Raw genomic sequence first — 23,986 nt, forward strand, 5'->3', positions numbered from 1 at the left:
CTCATTATATACTTTATCTTTCTTCTGAAGTCCTTGGATTGCATTTGTGTTGGTTTCAGGTACTAACAGTGTGCTAACCTTGTTCAAATCTCAAAATATAGAATAAATACCCCAATAAGGTCATTTGCAGAAAGATCAAGTCAAGGTAAGGTCTTCTGTTCTATTAGACCAGTGGTAGTCAACCTGGTCCCTACCGCCCACTAGTGGGCATTTCAGCTTTCATGGTGGGTGGTAGGGGTTTTGTCAAATTGTCAAATTATAAATTTTATAAAGTAAAGTTACTTCCCTACTTTATAAATCACCATTACTGTGGAACCGGTGGGCGGTTAGAAAATTTTACTACTAACAGAGATACTAAAGTGGGCGGTAGGTATAAAAAGGTTAACTACCCCTGTATTACACTGTTTCTTTTGAGGTATGAACTGTGCATAGATTAATGTTTCTCAAACTTAGTAATGTTTAAGATGTCTGAACTTCAACTCCAAAAATTCTGGAAGGGCCACACATCTGAAACATTGAGTCCCACATCGAGAAACACTGTTCTGATTATATGACCTTAACATCTTTATTTCAATGGTTTCTCATTCTTTTCTTGTGCTATAGTTTCAAGTATTTGTTGTCCCTTTTTTCTGATAAATACAACTTTTCTTTACCCTCTCGCTCCATGTCCTTCCATTATCACTTTGCCTTCCCTAGTTCACAAAACTCTCATTTTAAAGGTACACAAGACTTTCTTATTTAATTTTCTTTCCGACACAGAGAGGAATTATTTGAAAAATCCTGATTAGACACGATCAGAATCAATTGAGACAGCATAGAGTACACATGACACTAATAATGTTTAACATGCAGACAGCCCTTTCTGTCAGGAAAGCATTTTGCATATATTAAATCATTGGTATCTAGAAACTTTAAACATACATAGGTGCTTTTGCCTTTGATGGCACATGCCAAAGCCATATTTAGGCTGTAGGCTGCTCTAATAAATATACTTGATATTATCTCAGTGGTTAAATTCTCTAATGTTCCTATCTAATTAAATTAATGTTAAAAAAATCTGTTGGCTTTACAATGGAAACGAGGGGGATGAAGTTCTTCCCTTTTTTTTCATATTAAAGTCAGACTTTATAAGTCTGTTCTCTTTGATCTATAGAATATAGGTTACTAATACAATCTAGCGAATTCAGGTTATATAACAATATCTCTGGAATAACACTTCATAAACTTTTCCCTCCTTTTCTATCTTCAGTGTTCTTTAAACACTGATCCTTCTTCCTCTTCACTAAGCATATTGTTGTCTTGTTCTAGCTGTTCTTCTGGGGTGAAAACATAAACCTCCTTCCGAGTAAGCCACAGCAACAGAATATAAATGAATGTTTATACACTCCATGCCTTCTGACATAAAGGCCGGTGTGATAAAGAAGCAAACGTCAAGGTTGGAGAAGAAGGTTTAGGGAGACTGCAAATGGCAGAGGACAACAAAGAGAAACTTATGGAGAAAGCAACTGCTGCATTATACCGCCATCCTTCTACAATGCCTGGGCTAGACTGAATTCATTTCCCAGGCAGAGAAGAGAGAAGGTTCCTCAAGCTGAGGAGTATCTAGAAACTTTAAACATACATAGGTGCTTTTGCCTTTGATGGCACATGCCAAAGCCATATTTAGGCTGTAGGCTGCTCTAATAAATATACTTGATATTATCTCAGTGGTTAAATTCTCTAATGTTCCTATCTAATTAAATTAATGTTAAAAAAATCTGTTGGCTTTACAATGGAAACGAGGGGGATGAAGTTCTTCCCTTTTTTTTTCATATTAAAGTCAGACTTTATAAGTCTCTTTGACCTATAGAATATAGGTTACTAATACAATCTAGCGAATTCAGGTTATATAACAATATCTCTGGAATAACACTTCATAAACTTTTCCCTCCTTTTCTATCTTCAGTGTTCTTTAAACACTGATCCTTCTTCCTCTTCACTAAGCATATTGTTGTCTTGTTCTAGCTGTTCTTCTGGGGTGAAAACATAAACCTCCTTCCGAGTAAGCCACAGCAACAGAATATAAATGAATGTTTATACACTCCATGCCTTCTGACATAAAGGCCGGTGTGATAAAGAAGCAAACGTCAAGGTTGGAGAAGAAGGTTTAGGGAGACTGCAAATGGCAGAGGACAACAAAGAGAAACTTATGGAGAAAGCAACTGCTGCATTATAAGGCCATCCTTCTACATTGCCTGGGCTAGACTGAATTCATTTCCCAGGCAGAGAAGAGAGAAGGTTCCTCAAGCTGAGGAGTATCTAGAAACTTTAAACATACATAGGTGCTTTTGCCTTTGATGGCACATGCCAAAGCCATATTTAGGCTGTAGGCTGCTCTAATAAATATACTTGATATTATCTCAGTGGTTAAATTCTCTAATGTTCCTATCTAATTAAATTAATGTTAAAAAAATCTGTTGGCTTTACAATGGAAACGAGGGGGATGAAGTTCTTCCCTTTTTTTTTCATATTAAAGTCAGACTTTATAAGTCTCTTTGACCTATAGAATATAGGTTACTAATACAATCTAGAGAATTCAGGTTATATAACAATATCTCTGGAATAACACTTCATAAACTTTTCCCTCCTTTTCTATCTTCAGTGTTCTTTAAACACTGATCCTTCTTCCTCTTCACTAAGCATATTGTTGTCTTGTTCTAGCTGTTCTTCTGGGGTGAAAACATAAACCTCCTTCCGAGTAAGCCACAGCAACAGAATATAAATGAATGTTTATACACTCCATGCCTTCTGACATAAAGGCCGGTGTGATAAAGAAGCAAACGTCAAGGTTGGAGAAGAAGGTTTAGGGAGACTGCAAATGGCAGAGGACAACAAAGAGAAACTTATGGAGAAAGCAACTGCTGCATTATAAGGCCATCCTTCTACATTGCCTGGGCTAGACTGAATTCATTTCCCAGGCAGAGAAGAGAGAAGGTTCCTCAAGCTGAGGAGTATTCCTCACGAAGAAAAGAAGGAAGAAAGGGAGCCAAAGACTTCATAAGATGGACACTGCTTATATGCTTACAACTGAGACTGGAAGGCTTAGAATGATTGTTGCTGAGAGCCCAGGAAAACAAGTTCTTAACTGCTACTCCAGAATAGTCTCTTTGATAATCTAACCTTTTAGTTTGAACATTCTTGATTTGGGCTATTTTTGTGCTCAAGTTGTTTTTGTGTTCAACCCCCATCCCTGAGTACTCAAGTGACCTGGGAAGCACACACTTCAACAGAATCCCTACATCTTTAGAGAATCTAGTGTTTGCTTTCTGGTACTTGCTAATCACTCTCTCTACCTCTTTGTCTACAAGGGTCACTGCTCCATCTTCTAGAAGTATAAGTAAATAGACTGTATACGCATACATGCCACAGAAATAACTCTGATTTGTTGAAGTTGTCCAAAACAAAAGAGAAAGAAATGTGTAAAGGCCACTTGAAATAGCGTGTAATTGGGATTTTTAGCAAGATACAGGAAACTGGGTATCTTTGAAGATTTTTATGGATTTATAGATGCATTTACAACTAACTTGAATCAATCAGTTGAATCTACTCTTATAAGAGATAAGCTAGATGACATTGAGCTGAAATATTATTATAATAGTTAAAAATGGGAATCTGTGGTAAATACATGAAATCCACTAAAAGGAGAACACCCTGGGTGAAGGAAACAGTTGATGACTGATCCTCCCTCCTCGACATTATCTCCTTGGCTCTGGAAATGCTGACTGTAGATTGTAATTTTAAACAATTACATGCATTCTTCCATTGATCATACTTCTTTTGTCTCTTATCAGTGTATCCTGGCTCAATTGGTGATCGGTGTAAGCCTATTTTTTCCATTAGAATAGAATAACAGAGTTGGAAAGAACCTTGGAGGTGTTCTAGTCCAACTCCCTGCTCAGGCAGGAAACCCTATACCTGTGATGGTGAACCTATGGCATGCGTGCCACAGCTGGCAGGCAGAGCCCTCTCTGCAGGCACAGGAGCCATCGGCCAGCTCAGCTCCACTGCACATGCATGCATGTGCCTCCCACCGGCCAGCTATTTTTGGGATGTGCCAGGAGTGGGGCGCATGTGAGTGATATGCATGCATGCATGGAGTGGTGCCTCCCCCACAGCCCATTTTTGGGCCCAGGAGGCTGCAGGGAGGCCTGCTAGGCCAAAAATGGGGGGCGAGGGGGTAACGCACACATGCGTGGTGGGCTGGGGGAGCAGGGCGGTCATGTGTGGGGGGGGTGGAGAGTGGGGGGGGGGTTGTGCATGCATGCGCAGGGGGCACATTCCTTGACTTATGGGTGCTGGCACGTGCACTTTCGGCACACAACGAGAAAAAGGTTAGCCATCACTGCCCTATACTAAGGGTGTAAAACTCACATCGTCATGTGACATATCATGACTTTTTTGCCCTTTGCTAAACCGGGTGTGGCTGTGGCCGGCGTATGTCACATCGGGCCTACAGGCCACAAGTTTGACAGCCCTGCCCAATAACATTTCAGACAAATGGTTGTCCAATCTCTTCTTAAAAACTTCCAGTGTTGGAGCATTCTTCTCGCTGAATGGCAGAAGTCGGAATGCAACTTTCTTTAAAGTACAATATTAATGGTGTTTTTCATTTTTGGATCCATCCTTTCTGGGTGTATCTTTAGACACAGATACTTTTTTTAAAAAAAAATATTTGAGTGGTTTCCTGAACCAAAATAAAAATAAAAATAAAACCTGTTGTGACCCAGGCCCAAGTAGGTAGTAATAAACTTAGTCCGTGGAAAAACAAACTTTATTCGAACAGCTGGGAATTACTTCATTCCCAGCGTCGTTCAACTCAAAGTAAAACAAATGCCTCCCAACACAAATTTCTCAGTTATCTCCCAAACCTTAGTACAATTAGGCAAACTGCCAAAGGCCCTTCCTGGCAAATATCAGAATCCACAAAAACAAAGACGTACACGAAGCAGAGGACAAAGCGGAAGACACAGCTACAATGTTGTTTTCCGGCAAAGCTGAAATACTGGTACTGGTCTGTTTTAAGCCTTATAGGAGGGGGCAAATATCTCTTGGCCCTACTCCTGAGTCGTCCTCTTTGCTTGAGCTGCTCTTGCCTTCTGGCAGCTCTTCTCATGCGTGCATTAGGAACAGGCTCCTCCTCTTCCTCTGCCTCACTACTATCAGTCTCTGGGGCTCTGGAATTCGTACCTTACTTCTCGATGGCCCTGGCCTCACCTCAGCCTCATTGCTGTCCGACTCCGTTGCCAGCTTCATAGGCTGCTGACGGACCACAACAAAACCCTAGCACCAAAAAATTCTGAGAATACCAAATCCAACCAATTTATATAGCAGTTCACAAAGATTAAATACTGGCTGAGAATTCTAGTCCAAACCATCTGGAGGGCACCAGCTTTGGGAAAATTGGGTTTAAGTAATTAGCACCGTGAAACAGACATTCAGATAGGATGAAAGGATCATGATAAACTTAACTCTCATTATGTGAAGTGCTTTTTAAAAAATATCAGAAGAAAAGATCTGAAAGAACATAGGTTTAAGGAACATACAATTCATTTGGTTTTATGAATAGCTACCATTACTTGCAATTTTGATTTGATGTTTTTTCCACATAGATTGTCCATTTGTGGGTCAGATGCAAGAATGATGTTGGTATGGTGGAATCAGACAAAAATAAGGGAAACATGAAACGAAATAAAAATGTACCAGATGATACAAGAAAAGGATGCAGAGCGCATATGTATCTATGGAGATTCTCAATCATCCAGATCATGGTTGTCCCAAAGATGCATTTTCCAATAGGTATCTTTCTTTTTCTTTAAAAATGTTTCATTTCTCATCCAAGATCTGAAGAAGCTTTTTGGATGAAAAGTGAAATGTTTTCAAAGAAAAAAACCAAGAAAGTCGAGTTACCTTTGGAAAAAGCACCTTTGGGAAAAGCACATACCATAAGTGTAAGGGATAATTCAAACACTAGCTAAGAACAGCAACCTACGTAATTGGAGCTTAATTTGTCAGATAGGATTGTGATACCAAAAATCTCCTATTGTAGGAGACTAGAGACTTGCAGTAGAGAGTTATAGAGTCATGAAAGTAAATTCTGATCTATTCTGAGCTGCTTTCAACAAGTTCTCATTTTATGCCTATGAAAAACATCCCACATATTTAAAATAGAATGCTGCCTTATTGGCAGGGCTCATTCTCTCATACGGAATATATTTATCCTCTGTGTGTGTCACATAAGGAGCACAATGGCTTACATGGATAGGACATTGGGCCGATGATTGGCAGGCTGGTGTTCAAGACCTGCACACTGCTGAGCCGGCAGTTTAAAAGCGAGTGACCTCAAGTAGATAGATGGGTACCACTTTGGTGGGCAACTTAATGAGAACATGAAAAGAGCCCCCAACTTGGCATCCCAAGGGCAACTGTGATGTCAATGGTTAAATCTTTCACCCAGATGTGCTTTGGTGATCCTGACGCAAATGTAGTAATATCCATATGACTTGTGGGGTGCCGCAGGGGTCGATTCTCTCGCCCCTTCTGTTCAACATCTATATGAAGCCGCTGGGTGAGATCATCAGTGGCTTCAGTGTGAGGTACCAGCTGTACGCTGATGACACCCAGCTGTACTTTTCCACACCGGGCCACCCCAATGAAGCTATCGAAGTGCTGTCCCGGTGTTTGGAAGCCATACGGGTCTGGATGGGGAGAAACAGGCTCAAGCTCAATCCCTCCAAGACGGAGTGGCTGTGGATGCCGGCATCCCGGTACAGTCAGCTGAGTCCACGGCTGACTGTTGGGAGCGAGTCACTGGCCCCGATGGAGAGGGTGCGCAACTTGGGTGTTCTCCTGGATGAACGGCTGTCTTTTGAAGACCACCTGACGGCCGTCTCCAGGAGAGCTTTCCACCAGGTTCGCCTGGTGCGCCAGTTGCGCCCCTTTCTAGACCGGGATGCCTTGTGCACAGTCACTCACGCCCTCGTGACGTCTCGTCTGGATTACTGCAATGCTCTCTACATGGGGCTCCCCTTGAGGGGCATCCGGAGGCTTCAGTTAGTCAGAATGCGGCTGCGGGTGATAGAGGAGCCCTCGTGGCTCCCGTGTGACACCTATCCTGCGCAGACTGCACTGGCTACCTGTGGCCTTCCGGGTGCGCTTCAAGGTTTTGGTGACAATCTTTAAAGCGCTCCATGGCATAGGGCCGGGTTACTTACGGGACCGCCTGCTGTTACCGAGTACCTCTCACCGACCCGTCCGCTCTCACAGAGAGGGACTCCTCAGGGTGCCGTCGGCTAGGCAGTGCCGTCTGGCGACACCCAGGGGAAGGGCCTTCTCTGTGGGGGCTCCCACCCTCTGGAACGAACTCCCTCCAGGACTTCGTCAACTTCCGGACCTCCGAACCTTTCGTCGCGAGCTCAAAACACACCTATTTATTTGCGCGGGGCTGGGTTAGTTTTTAAATTTATTGGTTTTATGGGTTTTTTTTTTTTAGTATTTATATTGTTTTTATCAATCTGGCTATTGAATAAGTTTTTTATGTCTGATTTTAAATTGTATTTATATGTCTGTTTTTAATTGCCTGTGAACCGCCCTGAGTCCCTAGGGAGATAGGGCGGTATATAAATTTGAACAAATAAATAAATAAATTACATATACATATATACACACCACATATAAATACACACCCACACACGGAATCCATACATTATATATAACTTCATACGCTATGCTGTGATGGCAAACCTATGGCACGTGTGCCACAGGTGGCACGTGTAGCCATATCAGTGGGCATGTGATCTCAGCTCCGGCGCGCATGCATTCTGATTTTCGGGCTTTCTGGGCCCACTAGAAGTAGAGAAACTGGCTGTTTCCTGCCCCCAGAGAGTCTGGGGGTGGTGGGGAAGGCCTGTTTTTCTCTCACACCTGGCTCTAGAGCCTCTTTATGAATCTGGGGAGGGTGAAATGGCGTTTCCCCCCCACTGGGGGCCCTCTGGATGCCAGAAGCTGCCCGATTGCCAACTTCCGGTTGGACAGGAAGTGTCTTTTTTGCTGTCCCCAGCCTCCAGAGCCTCTCTAGGCAGGACACATAGAATTATGGGTGTGGGCATGCATGTGTCCCCACCCATCCACCCCGCCTCCTGGCACACGATGGCAAAAGGGTTAGCCATCACTGCGCTAATGTCTCTTCTCCAAGTTGTGAAATATACGGACAGTGAGTTTTGTGTTTGGGTAGTAGAAGATGAATTATAAGAAGGATAACATTTCTTCCTCTTTTTTTTTTACATTTCATCTTTTAATATGGCAGTCACTTCTTTTGATAGCTAAGAAAACAGACTTCTATTTCAAAGCAACATCCCACTGATGATCAAACACTGGGGACTACCAATCCAATGGAAATTCAGATTATATTATTTTATTCCTTTCAATTAACTATGCCTGATTTCTGCTAGGCTGCACACAAAAAGAACACTCTGTTCTGCTCAACCATCATACTCTACACTGTGTTCTAACAGCAATACGGCAACTGATCCAGTTCTAAAAGCAATAGGCTGGCAAATGATGAAAGAAAGATTGTATGATGAAAGAAAATCAATATTGCAGTTTGCTGACTAACTAGCATGGTTAAAAAAAAGAGACAGATTGTCAGGTATGATGACGGCATTATTTCTCTGAGATGACTTCATGTTTTGATATTAGCAATTTTGGATGGAACTGTTTTCTTATCACATAAGTGACTAATGTTTATTCAGAGATTTACTACTGCCTATGCTATTTCTTGCTATAGAGTGTAAAGATGTATATAGGGGAGGGGGCCTCTGCCTAGAGCTATTTATTCAACACACCATATTCTTTAGTGTTTTCAGCAGAACATCAATTGTCTTTTTCCCAAGAACAACTGATGTTTTCAGTCAAGTTGTCTGATATAATCATTCTCTTTAAAAAAACCAAAGCAAACAAACCATTAGCTTTAGCATATAACAGCTCTCCCCTTCTGCAAATCTCTTTAAATCTCTGACTGCCCCAATTCACAAGCAGCTTGCTTGAACCTTAACTGCTCTCAGCTTTGCCTTGGGCCATTAGCTAACAAACCAAGCATTACTGCAAGTAATGGCCATTTTTGCCAAATGATTATTACTTAATTGAAGTGCATTTTCTGTGTTTCTTTGTGTCATGTTGCAATGACTGTGCAAGATTGAATTTCATCCCTACGAAAGTAACATCCTGAAATAAAAATTGAGCTTAGAGGATTAAACAGGAAGCCCTACTTAAAATTTAGTGCTTTAATGAATAGTGTTTGATGATAGATCCATGGTGCTCTTCCCCCCCCCCTCAATTTTGCTTTTCTTCAGAACAAATCTACCAAGTAATTTAGTGGTGGAATTAATGAGAATGACTTTTCAGTAATTCATACAATCAAGATACTGTATTAGCAAGCTGTGTTATAGATTCATTTGGATCAGATGCATTTGATTATTAGCATTCTGTTCTTCAGCAACAAGCTACATGTACTGTCTGTTGCCATGACAATAAATTGGGAAGGATTACCTGCCTACTTATCAATTTTTATTAGCGCAATCAACCTACCTGCTTAACAGTAGCCTGTTTAAATACCATTGATAAATATACAGCATGACATTAGGCATGCAAGTTAATGGTATAGAGAAGGGGGCAATAAAATAAAAACACCAAGTTTCATACATACAAAGTGTGCTGATGTGGCTCATTAGTGTGACAGGACAAAAAAAATCTGAATGCAAATTTAAAAAATACAGTAGGTGAAAAGTTTTTGGCATAATATGAATATAAAAATAGAATTTGGAGGATTCTGAGCCCCGTCCCACTTAACATAGAAAAGATTAAACTAGAATTCCCTCCATCAGCACCTGGCTATTTTGTATGCCTGTTGAATGCAGCACTGTAGAAGTGTTGAGCCCTTTTTAAATGATTTAGGAATTCAGAGAAATATTTCATATTCATACGCTTTGGAGCTCATGTAGATTTACATCAGTTCTGGATGCAAACCAACAAGGGTGATATTCAGGTTGGTAATACAAGGCCAATGTCAGTGAGAATGGAGAAACTCAGAATGGTTTAACTCTGATTGAAGCAGGATTGCCAATAATACTTTTTAACATTTTTGAGTCATTCAACCCTTCTTATGCCAATAGTAGCCATGTTTACATTGGCTAAATGATTACTACTTGATGTAAGAAGATATTTTTAAATCACCAATGGGAGGGAAATGGCCTAATATTAGGGCATATATGAATATCTGTCAGTGGGAAATGCCACTGTCCATCAGAAATATATAAAGGTTAGACTGTCTGTCATCACAATCTTAAGGAGATAGCTTGAACAAATAGTAGAATCCTTGGTATTTTAAAGGATGATGTATATTTCCAAAAGCCTCAGCTTAGCAAGGATTTCTTTAAGGTGTTGAAGAGATAATAATAAACGAAGCATGAGAGTGTGTAGTATAATATAAAACTAAGATCAATTCAATTTAGCTTGCTATTCAAGAAAAGTTGAAACAAGACAACCAACCAAACTGCACCCAGAGCTTCTTTTAAATTAAATTACTTTTGACCTATCTAAAAGTGATGGAATTAAAATATGATTTGGGAACATGGAAGGAATTGTAATATGGTATTTAGCAGGATGAAAATGTCAACTAGCAGTTTACCTGCCAACCTATCCGTTCAGAAATATTACTCTATCTTCCCATTAAACCAATTCTACATAACTGTAGAAGTCTCTCTTTGAAATATTTCCACAGCGCAATATACTGAAGGGTGTGTGCATGTGTAACTCTACAACATCCTGCTTGTATGTCTGCATCCAGATTTGACAATTTTTAAAGTTTATTTTATTCTGTTGTTTTGCTGACATCTCGATTAGCAGTTATAGATAAGATAATTCAGTGCCTGGTTCTACTCAAGGAGAACTGTGTGATCCCATGGGCTTTTGCAAGCTGGTCTCAAGATAACATATCAAGCATCTGTTATGAGTGTGAGCCATCAGGAAGACAAGAAAATGTTTTCTTCCCCATCTATGTTCTATAAAAATGTCTACAACCAATTTTTAATAAAAGTGACTGTTTTGATAAACTATACTTTATTTATTTTGTAATTGAAATGGACTTTTATAAGATATAGAGAACTGTATTGTGTTTTAGCATGTAGACACATTTTCTAGACAAATTATTTACTTTCAAAAGATGTTAGTACACACTTTCATTAGCAGGTTGGCTCCAAGAAAAGGGAAAGAGTACTAACAAAGTAAGTTTTATTCAACTAGATTTCTTGGATTTTTCTCCCTTCAAGATTCAAATCCCTTTTCCCCAGAAAACACTGATGTCAGAAAGCCTTAAAAGGGGGGACTGTGAAATTTACCTTGGGATAGGATTGATGAATTTCTGAATCAACTTGCCTTAATTCTTTTTCACAGCCCTGACCATTAAAAATCAAATTATTGGGATAAGATAAAGTTGAAAAATAAATAAAATATTTTTTAATTTATTGATATTAAACGTTTGTCTCACTTTTCATTCAAGGTGCAGTGCATATCCTTCTTTTCTTTTCTTTTCTTTTCTGCAACAGCCTTTCCTTTGGCTGAGAAAGAACAACTGGCCCAAAGTCATCCAATAATTTTCCACAGCTGAGAATGATCTAGAAGCAGTGTCTTCTTGTTCATAATTCAACTTGTTTAACATTTACACCACACTGGCTTCTGTGCATATTATACCTCTGTTCTTTTCGGAATCTGTCAATACTAAACCTGCCAAATTATAACTAAATAAAGGTTGGTGTCTCATAACCTTCTCAGAAGGAAGCTTTGTCTTGCTGAGGCACTTCATGATGCAAAGACACTCTGACAACACTCTGACTATTATCAAGACAATAGTCAAAGTGCTTTGACAAAGGACTTTTGCATCACTTGGAAGCCTTAGCCAAAAGTGTACATCGAATAGAATAGAATAGAATAGAATAGAATAGAATAGAATAGAATAGAATAGAATAGAATAGAATAGAATAGAATAGAATTCTTTATTGGCCAAGTGTGATTGGACACATAAGGAATTTGTCTTTGGTGCATATGCTCTCAGTGTACATAAAAAGACAAGATACATTCGTCAAGAATCATAAGGTACAATACTTAATGATAGTCATAGGGTACAAATAAGTAATCAAGTCATACTAGGAAACAATATAAATCATCAGGATACGAGCAACAAAGTTACAGTCATGCAGTCATAAGTGGGAGGAGATGGGTGAAAGGAACGATGAGAAGGCTAATAGTAATGCAGACTTAGTAAATAGTTTGACAGTGTTGAGGGAATTATTTGTTTAGCAGAGTGATGGTGTTCGGGGAAAAAGTGTTCTTGGGTCTAATTGTTCTGGTGTGCAGTACTCTATAGCCTCATTTTGAGGGTAGGAGTTGAAACAATTTATGTCCAGGATATGAGGGGTCTGTAAAAATTTTCACAGCCCTCTTTTTGACTCGTGCAGTATACAGGTCCTCAATGGAAGGCAGGTTGGTAGTAATTGTTTTTTCTGCAGTGTATGGCATATGACCTCTTCCACTATTGAAGGTTCCAGATGACAGAGCTGGCCAAGGAACCAATTTGACCCCCCTGGGTTAGAAGTGATGAGGCCTATAAGGAGGCTACTTTGTTTCATTAAAGAATACCCCCCCCAAAAAAAAAAGATCTGGACAGCCCTATTTCAAGTATTTAAAGTAAAACCTGTCCACTAATCCAAGACTGACATATCCATATTCAATTTTGGGGGGACAATGATCTAATGTAACACATTTGTTTCAAATAGGAAACAGTGAATTGCAGACTTCATTGCCTTACACATTAATACATTCCTGGAACATTTTGTACAAGACACAATGATAGGGAAAATTGATAGAGATGTAAAAATGACACAGTGTGCCAATCATCTAATGCCAAAGAACATTAGTTCAGATCTTGAAATGTTTCCATACTCTAGTTTCTCTTGGTCTTCACAATTACCGGATATGGGACCCTCTAAGAAACAGAATGAGCTTAAATGGACTCCAGAGGATGGTAGAGGACGGAACTTTGTCCTTGGGGTTGAGATGGGTCAGACACGACTTCACAACTAACAGCAACAGAGAAACAGAAAGCTGTTTCAAGTTTTATGTTCAGTCAGCCTTATCTTTTTCATGCTACTTTTTTTAAAAAATCTGATGGTATTTTGTTTTTCTGTAGATGGCCTACAAATTGAAGATCTTTTCTCCATTCTGCAGTGAGAAACTTGACAAGGCTGATCCTTTTGGTATTGGTATATCAAAGGATTTGACAATTCCCTGCCATTTAAATGGGATTTTAAAAACAGAGGATGGCTTCTCACTGGGGAACCTGTGAAGGTGTTTTCCCCACCTTAATTGTACCTAAAATGAGGAATTGTGTCAATCAGTTTGCATTTTACCAGATTTGCTATCCTCAGGCATCATAGTAGACCGATCCCAAAGGAAAATAACACCTCTGCTTGCATAATAGACCCAGCAGTCTTATCTTCTAGTCAATTCGCTCATATCCATATACAAGAAGTGTGTTATCTAGGATAATGAAATTGATCAGGGAAAAGCCATCTTTTCAGATCTGAAAAAGAAAGAAAAATGAGGAAAAAAGGAAAAAGCTAAGAAAAACTATTTAGTTTTTTTTTTTTTTTGTTTTTTTGGCAGAAAAGGCTTGCTAACCATATTCCATCCATTTCTGCCTCCTATTTATGATTACAAGCAAGTGTAGGGAGGGGAACAAAAACCAAGATGACCACAGAGAAGTTCTTGTTTCTTAATAATAAATAATAAATAAATATTGGACTGATAAATAAATAAGTAGCCCAATGACTCTGGGATAGTTTGCTGAGCATCCCAAAAAAACTCTTTGGGTCTAAATCTAACCATTCTGAGCTAATAAACTGGATCAATCTGATTGTTTTCATGATATGCTGATCCCATTCCAATATCTTGATGAGCACAAAATACTTTTAATGTCTTAAATTTTTTGCCTATTGGGCATGATAGCAAAGATCCAGAACCCTTTAGATCCAGAAATAAAGTATTAGCATTTTCTCTGTGGAATTTTACTATGGGATGCTAATTGAAGGTGTTCATTTCTGATCCTCATTGCACTTTTCGTACATTGCACAAATGAAATGAACAGGCTTGCATCAGTTCAGTACCACATTAGTTTCCAAAAGTAATACACACCCTGGGTTTGGCTCTCTTCCTTTTCTTCCTTATTATATTTTCTTTTTCTTTCTTTCTTTCTTTCTTTCTTTCTTTCTTTCTTTCTTTCTTTCTTTCTTCCTTCCTTCCTTCCTTCCTTCCTTCCTTCCTTCCTTCCTTCCTTTCTTCCTTCCTTCCTTCCTTCCTTTTTGATCTTTTTTCCCCCTGATATACTGCTGGTGGCACCTGAAGTCTATAAATAAATACATATTGGCAAAAAGCATCTATTCAGTGCAATGGTGGGTTTCAAATTTTTTTACTACCGGTTCTGTGGGTGTGGCTTGGTGGGCGTGCATGGCTTGATGGGCATGGATTGGTGGACGTGGCAGGGGAAGGAGTCTGTAAAATCTCCATTCCCACCCAACTCCAGGGGAAGGATACTGTAAAACCTCCATTCCCTCCCCACTTTAGGGGAAGATTACTGCAAAATCCCCATTTCCTCCTGAACAGCTGGGACGTGGGAGGCAGAGAATAGATGGGGTGGGCCACTCAGAATTTTTACTACTGGTACTCCAAACTACTCCAAATTTCCACTACCAATTTTCCAGAACTGGTCAGAACCTGCTAAAACCCAACTCTGATTCAGTGAATATCCTCTTTTTTGCAACATGGAAAAAATGCCTTAGTAGACTTACAGCTGCCCTCTGTGAATGGTGCTAGGCAGAGGGATAAAGGGTTGGTCCAGGTGAGTGTAATGTAGCTGCCATATGAATGGGAATTAGTGGGAGAGAGTGTAGTTTCAGCCTAAATCCATGCCAGAATAGCTGCATTATGAACACTGTCACATCCCTTCAAGTCCCCCAATCAATGAAAGCAAAGAAAACATTCCACATGAGATAAAATTGTTCTTTTGTATCATCTGTTCTTCTCCCATTTCAGCTTATGCCAATAATAAATGTTACTTCCAGAAAACTAACACTGTGTTCAATTATGTTAATCTAATTAACTGCAAAATCCTTTTCCATATTCCTGAGGTTGATCTAATTTACTTTGTGATATAGTGCTGAAAACTATTCTTAGTTCTACGCTATCCTACACTGCATCAGTATGACTGGATTAGGTTCTCTACCCTCAACCCCAGGAGAGCTATGCGAAAAACCAACAAAATCCATAACCGTAACCAATTACAGCACTCAGATTTTATTCAGTTGTGCAATTAGCCTTTTCTTCCTATCTCATGTAAATGACTCACATCCTAATAGAAAATAAAAAGCACTGTGTGATGATGTATTCTTAGTACAGAAAATATCTTCATAGTTCCCCAATCAACAGGGGCCATGTGCATACACTACGATACTACTGGCTTTCATTAAATATCAGATTTGCTTTATTCAGTGAAAACGTCCAATTCCAGTTAATAAACAGATATGCACTTTTTGCATATCCTTATTAACTGCAGCTGTTTTAAAACAGCTGTGATACCTGTACATTTTTCTATCCATTTTTGGAGATGATGCAATAAAATGAAGACAGTATTGGAATCGTTTTTCCTATATTATTTTGAGGAAGTCAATTTGAAACCTCATCAAATTAAAATCCATTGCCCAACTAATCCATATAAATAATAAAAAGAATGATCAAAGGCAAGAAGACAAAAGGTGCATATGATTTCAAAAGAAATCAAAGGGGACACTCACATATAACACAGATTATTTTGCTACAGTGGAAAGGCAATTCACATTAATTAAAAATAGTGTTCATAGCAAATATAGTAGTTTTTATTGTACAACTGCCCAGACGTATTCATACATTATATGAGGATGCTCCAGGATTTATTCCATAGCCCTAGCCTTTAAATTAATGAGGGGATATCAGAAAATTTGCTGAGGATATACTAAAAACATTCCCTCAATGAAAAGCCATTCATTCCCTCATTCATATTGTGCCCACCCCACCCCATCTCACCCCCATATCCAAGAGGCACAACAATGCCATTGTCCCTTTTCTTGTTGTTAAAAAAACCCATTAAGGAGGAAAAGATAGACTAATTATATCATACTTTTATAGAGCTCAGTCTGGAAGCACATCATGTGGACTCTCTATTGAATCTTGTCCCCCAAATGAAGTAATTAATCTCCCAGCATTAGATGTGAGCGATGAGAATGTAAATCTTTAGCATAAGACTAACTTTATTTGAACTGCAAAAATCCAGATTATGAGATGGCAGCAAAGAGTTAAAGTGTGATTTTATTTAAGGAGCTCTTTACTATCACCCAGCACAGAACATTATACCCTGCTAGGGTTCCATAAACCTTTGAAGATCAGGCTATTCCCCAGATAGCCTTTAGTTTGGGTTAGCCCAGGGATCAGCAACCTGTTACTCTGGAGTCACATGTGGCTCTTTCATCCCTCTGCTGCGGCTCCTTTTCGCCGGTCAGCTCCACAATTGCTAGGGCTTTCAGACAGGACAGGTAGAGGAGAAAGCATGCCGTGCTAGGAGGAGACTCTATGGTGGGGGGAACCACACTTCCGGTTGGCTCCACAATTGAACGGGGGGCTTCCGGTTAGGATCTTTGTGGCTCTTTGAGTGTTTAAGGTTGTTGACCCCTGGGTTAGCCTATCATGGTGTTTTCTCTTTCATATCTATGGGTTGTGTGATTTGAATTTCATTGTCCTCAGGCACCAAAGTACTATTACTGTGTAGTTATTCTTTTTGTTGATTGCTTTCAATATTCTGTTCATCAATCTTCATCCCAATTGTGAAATGGGTGACTGAATACATTGATAATGGAGGTCTAGCCGTTCGGAGGCTGATCGGACACTAGTGAAGTCCTATAATAGGGCTTACCTAGTGGCATTGAGGGAAGCGAGGCGTAGCTACGCCTCCTCCCTCATTGCATCGGCAGATAACCGCCCAGCCGCCCTGTTTCGGGTGACTCGTTCCCTCCTTCATCAGGGGGAGCGGGATGACCCGTTGCAGGGACGTGCTGAGGAGTTTAACGGTTATCTATACGATAAAATCGTTCAGCTTCGGGACGGTCTGGACCAGAATTGCGGTGACTCAGATGAGGCGTCTGAGGGTGGTCTTGGTGACATTTTGTGGGATGAGTTTGACCCTGTGGCTCCCGAGGACATGGACAGGCTGTTGGGTAGGCTGAATGCTACCACGTGTTTACTGGACCCGTGCCCCTCCTGGTTGGTACTGGCCACTCAGGAGGTAACACGAGGCTGGCTCCAGGCAATTCTGGCGCTTCCTTGGTGGAGGAGTCTTCCCAGCCGCCTTGAAAGAGGCGGTGGTGAGACCCTCCTCAAGAAGCCTTCCTGACCCGCTGTTTTAGGTAATTATTGTCGTCTCCAACCCGCCCGCGGGGAAGGTTGTAGAGAGTATGGTGGCATATCAGTTTCCCTTGCACCTGGAGGAAACTGTCTATCTAGACCCGTTCCAGTCCGGTTTCCGGCCCGGTTACAGCACTGAGACGGCTTTGGTCGCGTTGGTGGATGATCTCTGGAGGGCCAGGGATAGGGGTTGTTCCTCTGCCCTGGTCCTATTAGACCTCTCAGCGGCTTTCGATACCATCGACCATGGTATCCTGCTGCGCCGGTTGGTGGGATTGGGAGTGGGAGGCACCGTTTATCGGTGGTTCTCCTTCTATCTCTCCAATCGGTCGCAGACGGTGTTGACAGGGGCAGAGGTCGGCCCGAGGCGCCTCACTTGTGGGGTGCCGCGGGGTCGATCCTCTCACCCTTCTGTTCAACATCTATGAAGCCGCTGGGTGAGATCATCAGTGGCTTCAGTGTGAGGTACCAGCTGTACGCTGATGACACCCAGCTGTATGCCACACCGGCCACCCCAACGGCTATCAAGTGCTGTCCCGGTGTTTGGAGGCCGTCACGGGTCTGGATGGGGAGAAACAGGCTCAAGCTCAATCCTCCAAGACAGAGTGGCTGTGGATGTCGGCATCCCGGTACAGTCAGCTGAGTCCACGGCTGACTGTCGGGGGCAGTCACTGGCCCGATGGAGGGTGCGAATGCGTCCTCCTGGATGAACGGCTGTCTTTTGAAGATCATTTGACGGCCGTCTCCAGGAGAGCTTTCCACCAGGTTCACCTGGTGCGCCAGTTGCGCCCCTTTCTAGACCGGGATGCCCTGTGCACGGTCACTCACGCCCTCGTGACGTCTCGCCTGGATTATTGCAATGCTCTCTACATGGGGCTCCCCTTGAAGGGCATCCAGAGACTGCAGTTAGTTCAGAATGCGGCTGCACGGGTTATAGAGGGAGCCCCTCGTGGCTCCCGTATGACACCTATCCTGCGCAGACTGCACTGGCTACCTGTGGCCTTCCGGGTGCGCTTCAAGTTTCTGGTAACCACCTTTAAAGCGCTCCATGGCATAGGGCCGGGTTACTTACGGGACCGTCTACTGCTACCGGATACCTCTCACCGGCCCGTGCGCTCTCACAGAGAGGGACTCCTCAGGGTGCCGTCAGCTAGACAGTGTCGTCTGGCGACGCCCAGGGGAAGGGCCTTCTCTGTGGGGGCTCCCACCCTCTGGAACGAACTCCCCCCAGGACTCCGTCAACTTCCAGACCTCCGAACGTTCCGTCGCGAGCTTAAAACACACCTATTTATCTGCGCGGGACTGGACTAGTTTTTAAATTTTTTAAATTTTAAATTTTTTAAATTTTATAGGGGTTTTAATTGGTTTTAATATTTATATTATTTTTAATAATTAGGCTTTCTGAATATGTTTCTTAATGGTTTTCTTAATTTGTATATATATGTTTTTTATCTGCCTGTGAACCGCCCTGAGTCCTTCGGGAGATAGGGCGGTATATAAATTTGAATAATAAATAATAAATAAATAAATAAAATGAACAAATATATAAATAGTGCCAACTGGAATTTCAACAGCCAGATATAGCGACCCTATCCCACCATTTCTTTTACTTTTCACCTGGATTAAACAAGGAGATTTTTTTTTTTTATTCCAAGGCTTTGGGTTTTTTCAGTCCTGAAAGGCCAGCAGTATTATTTAACAACTTTGGGGTTTCATACTACTAATTCCACATATAATCAGTGAGGACCAACATAGAGAAATGGTTACTTCTATTGGAATGGTGTAATGGCTTTCAGCAGTTTTGTCTGTAATGAGCTATTTCCTGTTTCTTATCCCTCCTTACTTTAAGGAAATGATGAAAATACATTTATTTTGATTTACTACACCCTACATGTCTATTAAAATGCAGAAGAAGCCTTTTTCCTTCTCCTACTTCAGTTTTTAGTAACTGTGTACTTCAATGGCACATATTTTTTTAAATTACATAATATTCTTCCTCAAAAAGCATAACTAATATGTCTTATTTTCTCTTGGGCCTTTTTAGCCCTCTTGTATTTTCACCACCACCAATGTGTTTAAACAATGTTTTCTCTGATGTATTTGTAATGTTTATTTCAGCCTCAATTGCATTGAACTGATTTTCATTTTTAATTATTTTAATCAATTAGTTTATTCTAGTGTGTTTGATTTCCTTTAAATGGATGTTAGTGTCTTTATTGTGCAACACTGGAAGATAACTAATTAATATCAGAAGTAAAATAGATAATTCTAGAGCATTGTTTTTATTTGACTCACAAACACATACATTCAGTAAAGTCACTGTCAGGTCAAGCTTGACTTCCAGTGACTTCTGAGATACATACAAATTTATTCCTTGTGAACAGTAAGAAAATAGATTAATTCTGTCTTCTTCTACGATTCTTTTTTCTTCATGCTTTAAACTGCCATCCTGGAATTTTATTTTGTTTGCTCTTCCACATATTGATCTCTCCTAGGTTTCTGATTGCACTTATTACAGTCCATTTAAGTAATAAATATACCCACTTCTGTACCTTCCTTTGGAACCCATATATAATTTGGCCTCTTCGATATTACCAGTAATAAATTAGCAAAAATGGAGATTATGTGTGTTTCTTTTGTTTTATATTTTTCTAGCCCTTTTGTTCCTTCAACTTTAAAACAATTAAAAACACTCTGTGAGAAGATTAATACATAAATCCTGTTAACAATAATGAGATTTACTCATACAATTCCCTACACACCTCTTTAAAAATTTAGCCCTTAAGCTTAGAAAGTATTTTGGGGATAATTACATTTTTCCTATTCATTGCCTGTTTACAGATTAAACATACCATGCTGTAGCTATACAAAGAGATTTCTTCAGGTAATGTCTGTCCCCCTCACTTCATTGAATACAATTATTACAGCTAGAATAATCTATGATGAGGAGGATATATTTTCCCCCCTCAGGACTAGCAGGAAGTGAACCAAACATGATGAAAGATAGATAGAACCAAACATGATGAAAGATAGATACATAGATAGAAATGAATAAAACAATCTGGTTAGCAATTACTTTACTAGGTGCCTTAATTCTAAGTCCTGTTAAGAATCAATGCAGATTGTATGACAAATCACAACTAAACTTATTTGTACTGTGTTTTGCTAGGATTTATTTTTGTACAAATAACACATTCTTCTCTCTCTCTCTCTCTCTCTCTCTCTCTCTCTCTCTCTCTTGTTAGACTATTTTATAGAGCTATCGAAAGACCAGTCATTATGACAGGATCGATGTTACCTTTGTTTTGTTAATAGGTTAGCACAAATCACAATAGTAGTATTAAGAGGGGTTAATCTTTTTTTTTGCTATTTGCCTTCCAATAATAGTTTATAGTTTTTAATCTACATCTTTTTATCTTTTTACTTAGATTTTTTTGAATGAAAAATAATAAAAAAAACCCAGCAAAGCAAAAATCAAAAGCTTCAAGCACCTTTCTTAAAAATAGAATAGAATACTTTATTGTCACTTTAAATATACACTAATCAGCATACATTGAAATAAAATATTGTTGCATTCAGCTCTCAAAAGATAACTGTTATGCATATACCCACATACACCACATACATGACACTGAGAAACATCACAGTATAGTTCGAACACATGTAAAAAAAAAAAGAATCCTCTGAGTTTACAAGATAGATGGCATAAGGAACAAAGCTGTTACAGAATCTAGTAGTCCTGCTATAGGAATACTTATATTCCCAGAGGGGAACAACAGAAACAGATCATGAAGTGAGTGTGTGGCAGTGGTGAAATCCAACTGAATTTACCTAGCTCGCGCGAGGTGGTAGGGCTGGTGGTGGGAGGCTCCGCCCACTCACCAGGACATCATTACACCCTGCTTTTGACCCTCTGTGCATGCGCAGAAGAGGCGCATGTGAGTGCAGCGAGCGTGGGCACGCACACACTCACATTTCCGATCCGGTAGCGAAGGTAAGTGCATTTTGCCACTAGTGTGTGGGGTCTGTAACAATGCTTTGAGCTCTAAGCACATAGCGCTCATAAGCAGTATCCTGAATAATGGGAAGCAAGCTTCTATAATCTTCTCAGCTGTTCTTACCATTCTCTATATGGACCTTCTATCTGAGGCACCGTTGCCACCAAATAAATAAATGCATAGTTTTCTTTGTATGCTTTGAAAATGATTTAGGTGATAAGTTTCAGAAAGAATATATATGCCAAATCTCTTTCATAAAAGCCTGAAAGCAGATCTGGCTACTTTAAAAAGTTGACTCTTTAAGGTATCCATACCTTTAACTTAAGTGTCCTGGCTTCCAGGAAAGCTTGACAGTAAATAAACACTATGGTCATATTAAAGAAAGGCTGCAATTGTATTTCTGTGCATCTCAAAACACCTTTCTCATGTCATTTTTAACATAACATAACATCAGAGTTGGAAGGGACCTTGGAGGCCTTCTAGTCCAACCCCCTGCCCAGGCAGGAAACCCTATACCATCTCAGTCAGATGGTTATCCAACATTTTCTTAAAAATTTCCAGTGTTGGAGCATTCACAACTTCTGAAGGCAAGTCGTTCCACTTATTAATTGTTCTAACTGTCAGGAAATTTCTCCTTAGTTCTAAGTTGCTTCTTTCTTTGACCAGTTTCCACCCATTGCTTCTTGTTCTACCCTCAGGTGCTTTGGTGAACAGCCTGACTCCCTCTTCTTTGTGGCAGCCCCTGAGATATTGGAACACAGCTATCATGTCTCCCCTAGTCCTTCTTTTTGTTAAACTAGACATACCCAGTTCCTGCAACCGTTCTTCATATGTTTTATCCTCCAGTCCCCTAATCATCTTTGTTGCTCTTCTCTGCACTCTTTCTAGAGTCTCAACATCTTTTTTACATCGTGGCGACCAAAACTGGATGCAATATTCCAAGTGTGGCCTTACCAAGGCATTATAAAGTGGCACTAACACTTCACGTGATCTTGATTCTATCCCTCTGTTTATGCAGCCCAGAACTGTGTTGGCTTTTTTAACAGCTGCTGCACACTGCTGGCTCATATCTAAATGGTTATCCACTAGGACTCCAAGATCCTCTCACAGGTACTACTATTGAGCAAGGTACCACATATACGGTACTGGTGCATTTTGTAATTTTTGCCTATATGTAGAACCTTACTTTTTTCACTGTTGAATTTCATTTTGTTAGATAGCGCCCAATGTTCAAGTCTGTCAAGATCTTTCTGTAACTTGAGCCTATCTTCTGGAGTGTTGGCTATTCCTGCCAGGTTGGTGTCATCTGCAAATTTGATGAGTTCCCCATCTATCCCCTCGTCCAAGTCATTGATGAAGATGTTGAAGAGTGTTGGGCCTAAAACAGAGCCTAAGGGTACTCCACTGCATACTGCCCTCCATGTAGAAGCAGTTCCATTGAGGACTACACATTGAGTCCAGTTGGTCAGCCAGTTACGAATCAATCTGGTGGTGGTGCTGTCTAACCCACATTTTTCTACTTTATCTAGTAGTAGGTTATGGTCTACTTTATCAAATGCTTTACTGAAGTCCAAGTAAATTATATCGACAGCATTCCTCTGGTCTACTAATTTTGTCATTTTGTCAAAGAATGCGATAAGATTAGTCTGGCATGATCTGTTTTGACAAACCCATGTTGGCTTTTGGTTATTACTTTGTTTGCTTCTAGGTGTTCGGTGATTCGTTGCTTGATTATCTTTTCCAGAATCTTCCCGGTATTGAGGTCAGACTGATAGGTCTGTAGTTTCCTGGATCTGTTTTTTCCTTTTTGAAGATGGGAACTACATCAGCTCTTTTCCAGTCCTCTGGCAGCTCCCTGTGCTCCAGGATCTTTGAAAGATATAGTTCAGTGGTTCTGAGATCACGTCTGCCAGTTCCTTCAGAACCTTGGGGTGTAATCCATCCGGTCCTGGTGATTTGAACTCGTCTAGGGTAGACAGGTGTTCACTTACCATTTTCTTCCCTCTTTTGACTTGTGTTTCTAATCTGTTTTTGTAGTGCTGTTTTTGATAGGTTGGATTGTTTTTCCTTTTGTGTAAAGACAGATGCAAAAATGAGTTAAGTAGATCTGCTTTCTCCTGTTGCTTGTCATCTTCTTGCCACTTTCTCCCAGCAATGGGCCAATTGTTTCCTTGACTTTTTTCTTGTTTTTAACATGTTGGAAGAAGCTTTTTTTGTTATTTTTTACTTTTGTCGCTAGCCTTTGTTCATTGTGAGCCTTAGCTTTCCTCACTTCATCTTTACAGGCTCGGGCTATTTGCTGATATTCTGCCTTAGTTATTTGCCCCTCTTTCCACTTTTTATATTTGTCCTTTTTGTCTTTCAATTTGTCAGATAGTTCTTTATGCATCCATGCTGGTTTCTTTTGAGATCTA

The sequence above is a fragment of the Ahaetulla prasina genome, chromosome 1 (genome assembly GCF_028640845.1).
Source record: "Ahaetulla prasina isolate Xishuangbanna chromosome 1, ASM2864084v1, whole genome shotgun sequence".
In the NCBI taxonomy this organism is placed as follows: Eukaryota; Metazoa; Chordata; class Lepidosauria; order Squamata; family Colubridae; genus Ahaetulla; species Ahaetulla prasina.